Genomic DNA, 18763 nt, shown 5'->3' with positions numbered 1-18763 from the left:
ACATGGAGTTATAAATTTTGGTCGTCGAAGGTCATCTGGATTGTACGTATCACCTCCTCCGACAGGCCGTCCCTCCTCAGGAGGTCCCCCTCAAGTGCCAGACAGCCAACTGGAGCCACTGCGGATCCAGGTGGACGTTGGTCCCTTGGCTGAGAGAGACCTGGCCTTGAGGGATTCGCCATAGGCTGGACACCAATAGGCTGATGAGGTCGGCATACCAGAACCTCTGGGGCCAGTGAGGCCCTACCAGAAGCACCTCCGCCTTCACGGTAATTTTGCGGTTCACCTGAGGTAGAAGTGGAAGTGGAGGAAACGCATATAACAGCTCTTGAGGCCACTTGCAGCGGAGGGCGTCTGTCCCTTCCACTCCCGGTGAATGGAAGCAGGAGAAGAAGCATTGGAGCTGCATGTTCTCGCAGGAGGCAAACAGGTCGATTATGGGGGTGCCTAATCTGCAGGACAGCTGGCGAAACAGGACCGGATGCAATCGCCATTCTGCATTGTCTATGGTGATCCTGCTCAACTAGGTGTTGAGGTCGCCAGGTGTTGTCCACCCCCGAGATGTGTTCGGATCGGATGGATTCGATGCAATGCTCTGCCCACCTGCCCAGGCCTTTGCTTCTGCCATGAGCTTCCTTGACCTCGTGCCACCCTGGTGATTTATGTGTGCCTTGGTGGCCACATTGTCCATTATTAGTAGTACATGCCGGTATAGAATGTCCTGTTGGAAATGATGCAGGGCGAGTCTTGCTGCCCGCAGCTCCAAACAGTTGATGTTGCAAGCCGCTTCGGCAGGAGACCACTTGCCCTGAGTCACGCAATGTCCCATGTGTGCACCCCAGCCAGCGAGGCTGGCGTCCGTTGTGATTACTACTCTCACAGGTTCTTTGAAGAGATGATCTTGTAGCAGGGCCCTACCCCCTCTAGTCGGCATCTGATCCTGCCTCTGAAGCCCCTTGGCTATGCTCTGGGAGATAGCACGTGTGATAACCAATTGCATGTGGGTGGACAGTTCGGGCTCCTGGACATCACTGGGTCTATTCCCCCCTGGAGGAAGAGTTACCCTGGTTTACAGGGGATGGGGCTGCCCCCCAAGGAGGGAACCCTGATTCCGGTTCAGTGGCCGAAGAGGGCGCAGTGGAGCCTGGATCCTCCAAGGATCTATCCAGGGATAGATCCTGTGACTCCACCTCTTCTTCAATGACCCTTAGTGGATCCCCCATGGGAGATCATGGAAGAACAGTTTCGACCCCTGCGGAAGTCTGCTGGGTCCCCTTTGTAACCTGGCATTGGGCCTTCTCGAACTGCTTGAGAGTCCTCTGCCGTTGTGCCGCATCACTGTCTGTAGCCGTGGACGATGGTTGGTAGGGATGACTAGCTTGACTGGCTACCCTGCCCTTCCTTACCCTCTTGCCCTTGCCTGAGGATATTCCCTGGCTAGGGGTCTGGGAGGGCCCTTGTCTACCTTCAATGTGAGAAGAGAGTCCGGGCTGCTCCATAGCTACAGGGCTAGGATCGTCTGCCATCTGGAACCAGGCACTGATGAATGACAAGGAGCGATGGAGACTCAGGTGACTGGATCAGGAACAGATGGTACTGCTGGTGATATTGTGAAGCTAAAGGCACAGGTAATAAGGATCAGAGTCAAGAGTCAATCCATAAACCACCACTGAATGTGTAAGTTATTGACGCTCATTGCCAAGAGTCAATCAATAAAAGCAGCCACAGCTTGAGTTGAGGAGATCTGTTGAAGGAAACGCAGACTGGTTGCAAAGGTTGCAACGCTGGTTGCGAAGCCTGGCAGATAACGCAGAGAGGGCGCACAAGTTGAATCCAGCCCTCTCTGTGCTGGTGTATGACTTCCAGGCAGCCAAGACACCAGCACCTCCTTGATCCGATGATCCTGAGTCCTAGGGCAACCAGACTAATTTAACCCATGCTTGGACTCTCCAAGCAGTGCACAAGAAAATCTAGGTTTCAGTGGTCTCTAGAGTCAACTCCAGAGATGTAAGTTACTGTCAAATAACAGTCACAACATAATGGAAAACATTAATAACACTTAATTTTGGAGATATCAGATTGTGTCAGATGTCACATTGGAAAAAATTTGCTAGCCAAGATTTATGCGAGCCAAGTATCTTTCACAATCCCATGAACCCACACAAAGCCCCTAAATCATATTACAGTTTAACATAATACTTAGACAAGTTAATTTAATCAACTATACTCTTGACAGCAGAGGCACAAATAAGACAGATGATGGCTTCTGTATGCAATTGTACAGTGCTAATTAACAGTGTTCCTTTGCAAAGACGTGATTTGCACTATCATCATCATTTACTCCACTTTTGACTGGAAGAGAGCCCACCTTATAGGGCTTACTCTCATTTCATCTCTCCATTCCTTCCCAACCAAATCCTTATTTCCTTTCTCAATAATTCATGTTTTGTGTCACACTCAACCAAGCACCATTATGCAGGCAGGGAGATTGGCAGAGAGCCAGCATGTTCTGTCTGCTATTCTGCCAAATGTGAATACAACCCCACCCAGGGGTATACCTGATTTGGATCTAACCCTATTATAAAATATATAGAGGGGATGCTCTACTCTTTGTTTGCAAAGAAGACTAAGCACTGGAATCAGTAACATTTTAGTGATGGCACCATAAGATGCCATCTTTTATTTGCATGTTTCCTATATGGTTTCTTTGGTCCAAGCTCAGCTTTACATATGAACCTAACTATTCTCTTTTATACTACCCATCAAGATACTATTAAAACAAACCCGACTTTGCCAGGTGTGCAAACTCCACTGTATTTTCCTCACTCAAAGAACTATAAATACACTTGACCTACCCAACGGAAAAACCTAGTGCAACCTATCCATCTGTTCTGACTCTTCTAGTCACATTCAAAATAATTATGGTTCTTATTTGGTTTTAGGCTAAACATGCTAAATTGCAACATTTTAACCATTATTAAATGAATAAGCAAAATGCTTGGATTGAACAGCCTACTCAATCATAAAAGCTATGGTTTATGATACATAAATGGCTGAATTCACACCCACTAAATTATTAGATATGCTACACTGCTGAAATGTCCAAGTCCAATTTTATAATACTGAATCTAGTTTATGTTACTATTCTGAAGTAACATACCTAGAACAGAGTCAGAAGCAATTCAGGTAAATGAGGTGGATGCAAATATCTTCAAACCTGTGGAATATTTATGTCAGCCAAACATGCAACTTCACTTTATAATGGAAAATGGATTACAACTTTATGAATTTCCTAGCTTTAAACTATGTCTTACCAGTATCTTTTTACTATTTCCAATTCTTTGAATTCTTAGGCTTATGATTATATTTTTTTCTTTCATCTAGGATTGAAGGCAGACTCATCAGATGTTTTCAAACTTGTTGTTCTGATCATCTCTAATAGTTTAGAAGTAGTTAATGAGCAACTTCTAAAAGTTACTAGAATGTGTGCCTTGCAAACGTCCTTTAAAAGTTTTTGTCTACTTACATGCAAGATGACTAATCTTATTGTCCTACAATCTCCTCAAGAGAAGCAGCCATCTTGACTACAAGTTGTCCAACTTCCCATCCATTCACTACTCAGAGAGCTTCCAAGGAACGTTGCTGCAGTCATCTTCAGTTCACCATACCTCCCCCAGAAACCACTCAGATTCACTTTTCATCTTATTCCACCTTCAAATATTCTTTAGCCACACTGGTATCTCGGTTGCTTCAAAACTTGTCCAATTTGGTACTCAATGTATTTTGATGTGAAAATTTTATCCTGCTATTCATCGTTAGTTTTGTACTCAACACACTATAATAGAAAGAGGGGGATGGCCATGGAGAACAGATAAAACAACCACATGAGAAGGTCATTACAAAAGGAAGTAGAGGATGGACAGGAGTTAGTCATACTGGGAAGGTTGTTGAAATAGGAAAAGGGGGATGGCAATGGAGAGCAGACAGGAAGTCCTTCCCAACCAAAACAAAGGGTCACATGGTTTGTTTGGTACTCGTCATTTTTAGTATTTGTCACACCTCCCGGAACCAATTAATGATGAGTACTGAGATATAACTGTACTACATTTCCTAAAGGTCCTCAATTCATCTATGAGCCAGTATGGATAAACTCAGAGACAGGCACTGAGGGACAAACTTTTGAAGCCAGTACAAATATTCCACCAAACAGCCTACTGGGCCACTGGAAAAACTCCAGACATCTGATGTCAATCAGTCAGATTTATAAGATGCCTAGATAGACAACTCTAATTGGGCCATTTGCCAATCAAGTATCCTCAGTATGGGAGTCCTTGGGTGATTTTAGGATCAACTACAGCCTATCCTACCCTGTAGTTTCAATGAGAATAAACTAAAGAGAGAGCCACACAGAAATCATTCTGAGCTCTTGGAGAAAGGTGATATATAAATAAATTCAATTAAAAAATAGCCTAAAACTGAAATGACACAAAATAAGGCTATAAACGTTATACATATATGTTTATTCTCCCACAGCATCAAAAGAACAAATGGCTGATAGGTTATTTAACCTATTTTCAAAATGCCTACTATACATTATAAATGAGATTGCATACAGAATTTGCAGTTTTTAATAACACATTTATGTGTCTGTATTATTTCAGTAACAATCATTATGCAGAACTATCTTCCTAGTTTTAGCCAAAAGTAAAACAGAAAGCCTATTTGAGTTCAAAAATTGCCAATACGGTACAATTTAAAGGAACAATTTTTGAACCAGGGTCCCTCAAATGAGCTGAATGTGTCCAAAATCTGGGACCTATAGTATCTATGGGATGAAATTTGTGAAAGTTGTGGTTGTTTCAGTGCCACCATGCCTTCTGACTATAGTTCCCAGAACCCTTTGGATTATGTGGCAAAAGGGAAGAGGGGTCTGATCCCTGCACCGAATTGGCTGACAACAATGTCCAATGAGTAAGCAATGATTGGTACTTTGAAACTAAGACTGAAATTTGAAATTTCTTAATGGTGTAAGGGAAAGAAAAGGAAGTGATCTGAATGCCTGCTTACGAAGTAGGACTGACTGGGACACTGGCAGTCAACAGAAGAGGTGAACCCTCTTCCTCCCTGGAGCGGGCCTTTGGAGACACACCAAGATGCAGAGTAGGGGTACAGTTTTCCTTGCAGACCATGGCTCCCTTTGTTCCCTCTCCCTTAGCAAAGTAGCAGGCATTTCTGTGGGTTAGTCAACTATCAGAAGTGATTTCTGACACTCCCTGCCAGTTCCCACAAGCGCCATCAATGGGCAAGCTGGCAGGAAGTTGGAAGACACTTCCACTCCCCCTGTTTTTTTTCCTCCTGCTTATGATCATTCTATTTCTCTGTTTAAGTAAGAAAATATCTCTGAAAGGATGACCTAATGGGTCATGGTTGTCCAGTTCTTGTCATACACTGTCTTGATATACCTTCCTATATCCTTTTTGCTTAGCCAAGTTACAGCTAAATAAAGAATCTTAAAAAGCTAAATAGAAGAAAAACCACATCAAAAAGTTATATTTATTTAACAGATATTGCTTTACAATTCTAAAACACCCACAGCCCAAGCCAAATGTAACTTCAAAAAAAGACAGCATAACAAAATAGCTGCAGAGCAAACCAATTTATGAAAAATGGTGTTTTATGCTAGAGCAGCGATGGCGAACCTTTTTTGGCTCATGTGCCATAAATGGGGGGAGCGCAGTGTGCGGGCATGCCGTAACCATAATGCAATGTGTGACCCCCCCCCCATGCACATACACACACTACAGGCGCGACCCCCCATTTTTTGCATGCTATTTTCGCCCTCTCCAGGCTCCAGAGGCTTTATAGGAGCCTGGAGAGGGCAGAAACAGCCTCCCCCACGCCGCCCCGGAGGCCCTCTGGAGGCTTCATGGACCTTCAGGAGGCTTCCCTGAAGCCTCCGGAGCAGTCAAAACGACCCTCCGAGCAAACCGGAAGTGACTTCCGGTTTGCTCGGAGGATCATTTTGAGCACTCCGAAGGCTTCAGGGACCTTCAGGGGGCTTCCCTGAAGCCTCCAGAGTGCTTAAAACGACCCTCCAAGCAAACTAGAAGGCCGTTCCCGAACTTCCGGTTTGTCCATAGGACTGGATTTTTGCGCTCCAGAGGCTTCAGGGAAGCTCATGAAGCCTCCAGAGGGCCTCGGGGAGGGGGGGGGCACTAAACCTAAAAGAGGTTTTTGAGGGTCTCATATCTTTCTTGATACTGCTAACAGAATTTTTAAAACAGGACATGGAAAAATTGTCTATCATTAAGCAATTGTAATCTTACAACACTAATAAGTCAATCGAAAGGGCAATCGTGCAAACTTAAGGCTGCAAAACAATCTAAATAAAGAATGGCTTCTGTCAAGGAAATACATCTACAAAGTATATATAATCCAATAATGCAATGTACCGGTATGTAGGATTATGCAGATCTGTCCACTATTTCAATAAACATGTTAAACTCCAAAAATAAAAACAAAAATAGGCAAAGGAGAGCTGACTAAACTCTGTCAGAACAACTTCTGTATAAACAGCCTGCCTTCTATTAATTTTACACCATATATTTTTTATTGCTAGGCAACATTTTATTACAAAACAAGTTGTAGACCACCTGCCCTCAGTGCTTTGGAGAATAGGTCAGTCCCCTCCCCTCTGCGGCAATCCTTCTCACAGTTACTGCTGTTCAGCCAAGTATTACCTATTCTATACCCGTGTTGTTGTTGTTTTGTTTTTTGTTTTTCCTAAATGCAAAATTTTACTTTGGTCACCACTGAGTTGCATTTTGTTGGATAGGGGCCAGTCTTCAAGTCTGTAAAGAGCCTTCTGGATCTTGGACCTATCTTCTCAAGTGTTAGCTCCCCCAGGTTGAAAATTCGATGAATTCCCCTTTTATGCCCTCATTTAAACCATTTATGAAGATACTGAAGAGAACTGGGCCAAAGACAGAACCTTGAGGGATGCCATTGCTTGCTTTTATCTATGTGGATATAGTTCTAGTGAGGACTACAGGATGAGTACAATTGGTCAGATAGTTACAAATCCATCTGGTGGTAATACTATCCCACATTTTTCTATTTAAGAAGTAGGCTCTGGTCTGTCACATACATTACTGTATACAGGAATATAATTACTGTATATAAGTATACTATGTCCACAGCATTTTGCTAGTCTCTTTGTCAAAGAATGCAATAATATTTATCTGGCATGATCAAATATTTTTTCAATGGTAATCATGATAATATATATGAAGCAATATTCTGAATTTGTTATTCCTAATGCTGACTGTTTATTAACATTGCCAATAGTTTTGCATGGGTTTACCAATATTCTTTCATTTGTATAAGAATTGTAATATTTTCGTGATTATATTTTTATGATTCTTGTTATTTTAATGCAATCACAATTTTAATCACAATCTAGAATAATTGGAAAATTAGAACAGCCCTCGAAAATCTTTCTACAAGTGAGATTGGCGGGGGAGGGGGAATACAAAACATACCAAGATAATCATTCACCTTACTGATAACAGCATGATGCAATGATGGGCAGAACGCTGGGTATTTTTCTAGACGACTTCACATTTGTGTAACTATGGTACTTTGTTTCCTGGCCTTAACATAAGCTGAAGCGCATTTGCTCCACAGCTTAACTCAGGTCTATAGTTCTCTGACATCAAATGATGTCACAAGATTCAACATGAAAAACTTTTCTCATAGCCAAAAAACACACTGCTGATTCTACTGGAATTGATTCATATATTAGCTAGTCATTCAGTTGCACTGTACAGAGTTGTACTGTAAAAAGAAATCCATCAACATTTATGGGTAGGTGAAAAAGTTGAATAATAAAATACAGTAAGAATCCTTGGCCTCTTAATGTCCAGCAACAATGAAGAATTTGTTCTTTTCCACATGTTGCCCACTGCCAACCTCCCTTCACTGCTACGCTGGCTGAGGCGGATGGAAATTATACTTAGTAACATCTGGAGGGCTTACCACACCTAGCACAGAGACGCAAACGGAAAAAATCACATTTCCATGCTTTTGCTCCCACTTAAGCACATACAAAAATGAAACCATGTTTTAGGAATTCTAAGTGACAATACAGTAATTGTATTTTAAAATAACTATATGCATAATTGTGGTATACACTTATGCAAGCAAATGTGTGAAACGTACACCTTTGGAAAAGACAAAAAGGAGTAGGGTTGCCTTTTAACTCTACGAGCCTCTCCTAAGGCCACATTTGGATGCACAATAACTAAAGGGAACTTGTACGGTTATGGCTTTTTTAGAGTCTTAAATTCTTAGGAAAAGCTTAAAACTTGTAAAATCCAATGCACTAAGAGGATCTACAAAGCATTTTTTTTTAAAAAGCAGCTTTCAACTTTACAATGCACACTTCACTGGAATAAAGACATCACAAGGGCAGAGAAAACATCATTTGGCACAACTTTCCTCCTTCCCTTCATTCCTGCAGCACTTTCTCAGAAAACCTTCATACAAGAAACTCAGAAAGTTCAAAACCCTCACCCTACTTGCTATATTTAAATATCCACACTTCTTTTGCAGATGTTATAAATCAAAGGACTTATCCCCAACCCCCAAATCCTTGTGCGGAGGACTGGCTGGGGATGCTGAGAAGCCTAACCCAAACCCAGCCAAAAAACATCAGGCTGGAAAAGGCCAGGTTAAGATTTTGCCATGCAAGGAACAGTAACAGATGCTACCTTGTCACAGCATTTGCTAGAGATGGATGGCTAACAGAGATTTGACTGCCAGGGAACAAAGAGGAAAGATACCCCTCCACACACCAGTGGAGAGCGGGAGGGTGACTGGCTGAAAGTTGAAGGACAGAAGTCACTCTGCAGTGCTCAGGAACTCCGCCATGGAGCAAGGAAAGTTAAACTGTTTACAGTTGTTGTTTTTTACTAATATCACAAACAGTAACCTAGAGAATTGAACAGGGATTTGGTCTAGTTACTTTCCAAATTCACTTTATTTCTAACTTTCCCTTCCATTTGCATGCAAAGCTTACAACTTAAATTGTATTTAAAGTCATTCTTCAGAAGACTCAGAAATTGCTTGTTAAGTGAGTTACATCAGAAGAAGAAGATGATAATGATGATGATAATAATAATAACAACAATAATAATAATAAGTTGATACCGAAGACACTGGCTGCAACCCTATCCACCATTAGCACTAGTCAATGATATTTGTGACACAGTTTTAAATGTTCAGTTGGTTGAGTTTCATGTTTAATGAATAAAGATAATGATAATGATAATAATAATAATAATAATAATAATAATAATAATAATAATAGCAGCAAGAAAAAATCACAAAGTACCAGGACTTGCAAATTAAAGTTGAGCGACTGTGGAAAAAGAAATCATGTGTTGTCCCGATTGTAATTGGAGCCCTTGGAGCAATACCTAAAGGGCTACCTCGCTATTTGGAAATTTTAAATTTATCAGACTTGAACATTCTGATTCTACAAAAAACCACCCTACTTGGAACAGCTTATATCCTCTGACGTTACCTAAAGTTCCTAGGTCCTTGATTAGGACTCGAGCTGTTGATCTACTAACCAGCCCTAAAGGTTGTGAATCTCACCAAAGATTAACATAATAATAATAACAACAACAACAACAATAATAATAGAAGCACAGCCGATAAAAGCACCCAAAGATTAGACTGAAGACCCGCTTACAAAGGCAAATGCGTTCTCGCACGCTAGACTCAGAAAGTTTTCGCCCAGGCCGCCACCCCCACTCCAAACTGTTGCATCTCCCGCTTACCTGTTCACATGTCTTGGGATCAATCAAATGCTGTTTTGCGCAAAGCAGCCAGATCACGAGCCTCTTTTTCTTCTCTCGCCTCCAACCCCCAGAGGGGGAAAAACACAATTTTTGAGGAAGGAGGAGGGGGAAATCCCGAATAAAATCTAGCCACGACGGATGGACCAGGCGTCTGTCTTAACCACAAGAATCCAATCCGGAGGGGGAAGAAAGTTTCAGGCGAGAGAGGTCCGTACGTTGCAAAAGTTAATCGGGAGAGGGGAGGGGGCGGGCTGAAAGGAAGAAGCGGGATACTGGTTGAGTGGGGGGGAGCGGCAAAAAAGGGGGGAGGGAAACGGCTCCGCCTTGGGTTCCCCCTCCCCTCCTAAGGCACAGGGGCGCTAGAGAAAAGTTTGGAGTTGGGGAAGGAAGCGCAAAACTCAGGAAAAAGAGAGGGGAGCGGTGGGGGAACAGGAGAACCAGGAATATTGTGGGGGGGAGGCAGGGATTACTGTCTCGCTGTTAAAACCAGGGCCGGGCGCTGCGGAGGCGGGCGCTGCGATGGGGCGAGCAGCGCCTGGCTTGCTGCTCTTTCTCATCCAAGCGCTGCTGCTCAGCGGAGACGACGATCTCGGAGTCACAGCCTAGGAATGGCAAGAATGCGGGGCGGCCGCCGGCAGTGGAAGGCAGGAAACGTCGGGGCTTTGAGTTGAGATCTTGCTTTTTTTTCTCTTTCTCCTCCTCCTCCCTCTCTCCCGTGCTTTACACACACACCACGCACAGAGTTCCCCTCCCCCGAGTACAGGAATGAAAGCCCCTCCCGACGGAAGCCCGGCCTCTCCACCGCACCGATCCGCTGAGGAGAGTTCTTTCAAACGGGAAACCGGGCAGAGCAGATGCCGAAGGAGAGACTCCTTAGACGGCACCGTCTTTTTCTTCCCCTCCCAGCCGCAGGGACTGGCTCCGAGCCCCGGTTCGCGGGTCTGCCTGGCAGCTTTGCGGGTCGTTTCAAATTTAACACGTGTTCTCGGGCGAAGGGGCACCAACCCATCGCCCCTCTCCCTTTTAGTGGGGGGGGGGCGTGCTGAACGAGCCAGGGGAGGGAGGGAGCGGTGGAAAAAAGGGACCTTTTGGGTCTCTGGCCGAGGGACGTAAAGCGAGGAACCCCGAAAAATCGGTTTCGGTAGGGAAGGAGGAGCTTTGGAAGGAGGGAAGTGAGGTTGGAAAAGCAGGCCGGGCGAAGAAACGGACCGAAGGCGGCTCTCCGCGAAGTTTGGGAAAGGCGGAGTTTAAGGAAGCCCTGCGAGCCCAGCGGCCGAGCTGGATTTGGCGAATTGCCGTCTTACCGCCCCGCTGGGAAGTAACGCTAATATAGACACCCCACCTCGCCCCCGAAGATCTGGGGTGCGTCTTTTGTAGCCAGATGTAGCTGTGGTTAGAATTTCGGCTAGTTCTTTTGGGAACTAGACGTTACATTACAAACCATAGGAGTTGGCGGTTTGGAGAAAAATGCTAGCAAATATTCCCTCAAAACGATTTTTGTCCCCCTCCCAGAAGTTGCTTGAACTGTTACGCTTTAATGGTAAATTTCTGGAATGGGTTATTGCCTGTTTTTTATGTTTTCTTTAATTTGATGGAAAGCTGGGATAGGAATGATGTAAATAAAATAGAGCAAGAATTTAAGGGGGTACTCCGGTTACCAGTATCGGCAAAGCATCATTTTGTTTTTATGACAATGTGGTTTCCTATCTCACTTCACCAAGTTTACCCAGGTGTTCAGGAAAACAAAAAACAAACGCAACATGTTTTGCATCATAGAAGAAATACAGTAGTGAAGGGATTTCATTTGTATTCCCAGCAGTGCAGCCCTGCCCACCCTCATATTTCTATTTTGCCTTCCTGATAAGCGTTCCTTAACCAAGCCAGCACAGACCTGTAAACATACACATTTCAATGCATAAACACGTAGGCCTTCTCTTTGGCCTTGATTATCAACTCTTGTCATTGTTCGTTTCAAATAAAAATGCTTGGTTTTCTGTTTACAACTAAATTGCATTCAAAGCACAGTTGGTTGTTATTTATTCAACATCTATATTATAGCCACCCATCTCAATCAATGACTGGGCTGCTTACAAGTCATAAGTACTGTATATACTCGAGTATAAGCCTAGTTTTTCAGCCCACTTTTTGGGCTGAAAAAAGCCGCCTCGGCTTATACTCGAGTCAGTGAAAAATTTGCCCGAAATGGAGGAGAAAAAGGGGCGGGCCCATGCCGCTGGGTGACACTCGTGAATGGCCCAGTGCCCCTGTGAGTTTCCCCTCCCTCTGTGTCAGTTTGCCGCGCAGCGCGCACCGCACCATCCCCCCTCCTCACGTTCTAATGTAATGCAGGGCTGTCTTACGATTCCCCTTCCTCCCCCTCCTGCCGCTCTGCAACGATGTCCCACCTCCTCCTTGTTATGGCAAGCAGCCACATAGCGATGTCCCACCTCCTCTGGTACAGTGATCCAATGATAGGAATCACTGTGCCGTGTGTCATAGGAGGCGGGACATCGCTCCCGCGGCTGCACGGGACATCATCATCACAGCGGGACGTCAGCATCATGAGGTGAGTGAAGTATTTCATTGAATACACCGCTAGTTTACTGTTTTTCTTTGAAATAAATATTCAAAAACATTATTGGTATCTATTTTTATTTTTGAAATTTACCGGTAGCTGCTGCATTTCCCACCCTAGGCTTATACTCGAGTCAATAACTTTTCCAGTTTTTTGTGGTAAAATTAGGTGCCTCGGCTTATATTCGGGTCGGCCTATACTCGAGTATATACGAGTACCAAATTTATGAGTGCATCTTCCTGTCCTTGCCCGCAAAAATATTCCTAAATTGTGGGCAAGCCTTTCTAAAAACAAGTGGGATAAATTTTATTTTTTAAATGAGTCTATATATCCAAGTAGGGGGAGCTGGATAAAGCAGCAGTGATTGTGGGATGACACCTAACAAGAGTACCCAGGTTTTACCATTGAAAACCATCTTAATATTCCTAGTTTATTAGACTGCCTGCTGTCAGGTTCTCCATTCTTTATTTAATTCAAGGTTGTGGTTGGATTGCTATATGTATGTACAATAATTATTCCAGTTACTTAAATTCTAAGCACAGTGGTATTGGTTGTTAATGGTACACACCTGTATAATAAACTACTCAAAACTCAAAAGAGTTGTGGATATTGATACTGAATCCACATCTGCACTTTTTTGTATCTGCATTGAAGAGGTGCCTGTACTAAAGCCAGTATAATGTAGTGATTAAGATATTATGCTAGTGATGGTTAACCTTTTGGCACCAAGTGCTGAAACTGGAGCACACACGCATGCACTGGAGCACCAGAACCTGGAAGAGAGCAGCTGTCTGGTGCGCATGCGCATGGCAGCCAGCTGCTCCAGCTGACTGGCACACATGTGCGCGACAGAACCCAGAAGAGCAGCTGGCGATGGAGGGTGTGTGCCCACAGAGAAGGCTTTGCTTGCCAAGGTTCGCCATCACATCTTCCTGTTTATGCTGTAAACAGGAAGAATCAGGTTCCAGCTATCCTCAGCCATAATATGGTAGAAGCTGGGTGATTTTGGGCGATTCACTGCATATTATGCTTCTCTGGATTGTTGGGGGAGGACTATACCACCCTGAAGAACTAAAAATGCAATACATGTAGTCCTCAACTTACAACAGTTCATTTAGTGACCAAACGGCACGAAAAAAATGACATGACCATTTTTCACACGTCCATTGCACATGCCAATGCTCCTGTGATTTACATTCTGATGCTTGACAACTGACTCGCATTTATGCTAGTTGCAGTGTCCTGGAATTGTGTGATGCCATTTTGCAACCTGACAAACAAAGTCAATGGGGAAACCAGCTTCACTTAATAACATGTATAATTTAAGAACTGCGATGATTCATTAAACCAATGTGGCTAGAAAAGTCGTAAAATGGGACAAAACCCACTTAACAAATTTCTCAATTAGAAACATAAATTTTGGGCTCAATTGTGGTAATAAGCTGAGGACTTAAATAAATCTAATAAGATGTATCTTCTATAAATATAAGTATAATCTTTATTGCCAATGTACTTAAATACAACGAAATTGGTTTTAACCTCACTGGTGCAAAAGTATAACAGAAACGAAAAAAGAAAGAAAAAGAAAAAAAACTAGCATGTGCATGGAGTGATTGTGGTTGTATTTAAAAGTCTCACAGCCCAAGGATAGAAACTATCTTCAAACCTGTTTGTTCGGCTGGCTATACTTTGATGTCTTCTGCCTGATGGTAGAAGTGCAAAGAGACACTGACCAGGGTGTGTAAATCATCTCTGAGTATCTTCCTTACTCTTCTAAAGCAGCAAGACCTGGCAATGTCATCCAGTGGTGTCAGAGGGCAACCAATGGTTTCTTGCGCCGAATTAATCACTCTCTGTAGTGCTTTCCTGTCTGTAGCTGTTAAACCAGCATACCATACTGTAATACAATATGTGAGGACACTTTCTTTGGTGGACCGATAGAAAGAGGTCATCAGCCTGTGTTCCACCTGATTTTTTCGCAGGACTCTAAGGAAATGAAATCTCTGTTGGGCCTTTCCAATCACCAGACATGTTGTTTTTCCAGATGAGATCTTGACTAATAAGCACTCCAAAGAATTTTAAAAAGGAAACCCTCTCCACACAGCCCCCCTTGATATACAATGGGGAAGGTTCCTCTCTGTGCTTCCAGAAATCTAGTACCATCTCCTTTGTCTTACTATTATTTAGATGTGAATTGTTTCTTGAGCACCATGTGGATACCTTCTGGACTTCTTCCCTGTATGCTGATTCATCCCCTCCAGTTATGAGACCCAGCACTGTTGTGTCGTCTGCAAACTATTATGATGTTGGATGGATCAGAGTATATGCAGTCATATGTATACAGCGAGTACAGATAGGGGCTGAGCACACAGCCCTTAGGGGAGCTATTTAGGACTATCATATTTAATTTTAGGTGAGTACATTTTCAGCTTAGGAAGTCTGAAAAAGGAGCTGAAGGACAAAGGGCAGCATCACAATGGAATCAAGGTCATAAATCACATGCCATTGAACTGCATTGAAAGCACAGTTACCAAGCTCATGGGGATAAGAGAAGTGATTAAAATCAAGGACCACCCAGGGCTAGATTGTTCCTGAAAGACACGGAACCTATGCGAATCTTTGGATATTTATCATGCATGTCTTTACCTGCTCTGGTCAACAAAGAAAGTTTTGTAACTTTTCAGCTGCAAAAAGATCACACTTTTCTTTTGGGGAAAAAAATGTAGCCGTATGGGACATTGATGGAGTAAAGACAGGCCTTCCTTCATTTTCGGGGGGGGGGGGGGGCTGTTTAAAAAATTTAACACATCTGTCAGGCTTACCTGAATTTACAACTTGCATAAAAAAATAAGGCTGTAAGGTTTTAATTTTAACAATAGGAACTCAGTGTGATTGGGGATTAGTATGCCAGTTTCAGGATTTCAGAATGAGGGGGTGGGAGCTGCTTATACAGGACACAGATCACCTACAACTTTGACAAAATAGCAGTTAGACTTATATACCGCTTCATAGGGCTTTCAGCCCTCTCTAAGCGGTTTACAGAGTCAGCATATTGCCCCCACAGTCTGGGTCCTCATTTCACCCACCTCAGAAGGATGGAAGGCTGAGTCAACCTTGAGCCGGTGAGATTAGAACCGCTGAACTGCAGATAACAGTCAGCTGAAGTGACTGTTATATATAACAATATAAATAGCCAATAAGCTAAAGCCAGCTTAAGACCAACAACCCTAAATCTGCAGTCTGGGATCTGCAGGTAGGACTGATAGAATTTACTAATCCCAAGCAATATCCTTGGGTGAGCAGCCCAAGAATATCTTATGTCTCTTGAGCCCTATAAAGGATGCTAAGAAGGACTACTGGCCAGTCTTTTTATGTTCATTGCATTTCAGAAGGACATTTCTTCCAATACATAATAGGAAATAATAAGCCTGACTTGCAGGATTATTCAAAAGGACTCCAATGCAGAAGGCTTTGAATATTTAAAAGCATTAACTATTATCTCCCCCAGAGATGATCATGTCCCAAAAAATGGGTATCATGCCTGGGATATACAGCATTAACCTGAACATTGTCTATAGGTGAAATTCTACTCCAAAATTGTTTTTGAAGGTTAAGCATTCTGCTGTAAATATATACTACTAGAAGGAAGCACTTTTCAGTAAGTTCCCGGTAGGGAGGAACTTTCATGTTTAAACTGGCCCTTAGTGCTTGGCTTTAGGACATTCAATTCTGGAAAGTCTCCAATGAACCTAGGAGATTGTACATTTAAAGCAATTCTTAACAAAAAGGAATTACATTGAAAATCTGAGCGCACATGGAATGAACTGAAGCATTTGAAAATGCTGCTAGAGTAACATTCACCAGATTATCTTGTTTGCATACTGTGCAACACACTGCCCCAGAGCACATTGCATGTCACCCTTGAGTTGGAAAGAGGAAGGAAAAGACACATTGCAGAGGTGGGCTGAAGCTCCTGCAAGGAGCTCAGATAAGACCTGGATGAGCAGGTCTGAGCATCTGTGTAGTAATGCAGTGATTTTTCAAAATGCAATGTGGATGCCTACATTCTTCTGGTTTTAATCAGTTGCAGAAAATAGATGACTTAAAATTGTTAAAAAGTATGTTAGAAAAAAGTTTTCATAGTGCCCTATAATTTGTGTTGTTATTATTTATACAATATATGCCTTTAAAAATATTGTTGTATAGTTATATACACATATATGCATACATAATCTTATACTGAGAGAAGCAACCTAGAACAAAGAAGCAATTTTGTGAGAGAACAAACAATCAGTGGAACAATTCGCCTCCAGAAGTTATGAATGCTCTAACACTGGGAGTTTTTAAGAAGAGATTGGACACCATTATGTCCTGAAATGGTATAGAGCAGGAGTGTCAAACTTGGTTCATTGAGGGCCGTATCAGGGATGTGTTTGACCTCAAGGGGCCAGGGTAAGTGTGGCCAGGGTGAGCTCAACATCATTCAGGTTGGGGTACCTATGGTGGCCCAAGTGCTCTGCCAGTGAAAACGGGCTTCCCAAACTGTTTTCATCTGTGGATGGCCTCCTACAACCCCCTGCCAGCATAATGGGAGCTCAAGAGGGCTCCCTGTGCTGGCAGGAGGGCCACCTGTACTAGCTGTTTTTGCTGGCAGAGGCACCACAGACCTGTCCTTCGCTATTTCCAGGCAGCCCACAGGCCAGATCTAAGCACTGTGCGGGCCGAATCCGGTCCCCGGGGGTCTTGAGTTGACACCCCTGGTATAGTGTTTCCTGCCTGAGCAATGGGTTGGACTAGAAAACCTACAAGGTGCCTTCCAACTCCTGTTATTCAATTCAGTTCAATTCAATTCTATACATACCATATTCACACAAAATTACTTCATTAAGCCAACTTTTCCGTACATGGTTTTTTATTCCTGCTCATCTACTTAATTAAAAAATGATTGCTCATGTAGCTTGAGAGAAAGACATTAGGATCTCTTTTATTTTTGTGTGAGGGGACTTAAAAAAACAAAGCTGAGGGGGGGGAACACGGAGTGTTACAGTTGCTGCCAAACCTTGAAGACTTGTGGCAGACATTGAATAGCATGATGCATTATACTGCCTTTTGATAATTCTGCTACATTAAAATAATAAAAATGATTTTACTGAAATTGAAAATTGAAAGAATATATTCTTGTAATGCTCAATTCAAGTATAGATTTCCAGTTCTTTTGATGCACTAATCTACATGCGTACAGAATAAATGTTCAAATTAAGACTCTTGCAAAAATGTACCATCTGATGAGACTAGCTGCTTGGCATCCAAGATTCAAAATGCTTGAATTTTGGGAAGTATACAGAACTCTTTTCAGGCAAAGACAAAGCCAGAAAGAGTCCTACTTTCTCATTCCCAAAATACACTATAACTTGCCTATGATTTACAGCCAGGGACGTGCAGTCAGGGGAGGCAGGGCCTCACCACTGTCATCATGAAAAGGAAAGAAAAATTAAAAGGAAAAAGGCTGAGGTAGTTGCTGCCAGAATCACAGTGGATGACTCTGCTTAGTGCTTAACTGCAGGAGGAGGCAAGAGAATCACGTGCCTCCTTTAGTCTATCTTTATGATCACTTGAGCAGAGTTAAGCAAGGGTTAAAAGGCGAAAAATTCCTTTTGCAAAGAGGCACCTGGTTCTCTCGTCTCCTCCTGCAGAGGGCACTTTTTTTAGAGGCTTTTTTTAAACAGTTAAGCAGAGTCATCCATTGGAGGCTCTGGCAGCAGCAGCTTTTGCCTTTTTCTTTTACATTTTTTACAAGAGGAGATTGAAATCCTCTGTGACACAGCTGGAAAAGGTATGTGGGGTCGGATGGAAGGAGGGGGGAGGAATTCAAAATTATTGTAATTTGTAAGTAATTTTTTATTGTAAGTAATTTGTGTTGTGTGTGGCATGTGTTTGTTTGTTCACTTCACTTCACTCAAACAAACTCTCAATTTGAGAGTTTGTTTGAGAAGAGAGGGAAGGGGAAGAAGCAGGGAGGGCAGCTTGTTTGAGAAGAGAGGGGCAGCCTTGTTTGAGAGAGGGGCAAGCCCGCCAGCAGAGGTGGGTCTTTTACCTACCTCTGCTGGAGGGCTGGCGCTTTCTTTCTTTGTGCCTGCTGTGCCCCCCTTCCCTTTCTCCTCTCGCCCCCACCGGGAGCCCGTCCTGCTCCCCTCCTTCCTTTTCCTCCTCCTCCTCTCTCCTTTTTTCGCTGGCTGCTGCCCTTGCCCCCCACCTCCTCCGTCCCCGCCGCTGTGTCCGACAGAGGCATCTCGCGTCTATGGCAGACAAAGACATGAGACGC

General features: G+C 43.2%; 1 protein-coding gene across 1 annotated transcript in view; it reads right to left on the bottom strand.

Annotated features, from left to right (window-relative positions):
• PTPN14 (protein tyrosine phosphatase non-receptor type 14) overlaps positions 1 to 10578 on the bottom strand; it is a 132874-nt gene extending 122296 nt beyond the window's left edge. The window contains exon 1 of the mRNA XM_032217033.1: positions 9846 to 10578. The gene's annotated coding sequence lies outside the window, so the exon portion shown is untranslated. The remainder of the gene's footprint in view (positions 1 to 9845) is intronic.
• Between the last annotated feature and the right edge of the window lie 8185 nt (positions 10579 to 18763).

This window comes from Thamnophis elegans, chromosome 4 (genome assembly GCF_009769535.1).
Source record: "Thamnophis elegans isolate rThaEle1 chromosome 4, rThaEle1.pri, whole genome shotgun sequence".
Taxonomy (NCBI): Eukaryota; Metazoa; Chordata; class Lepidosauria; order Squamata; family Colubridae; genus Thamnophis; species Thamnophis elegans.
The sequence above is the reverse complement of the archived record's forward strand: the minus strand, read 5'-3'. Positions and strand labels throughout refer to the sequence as shown.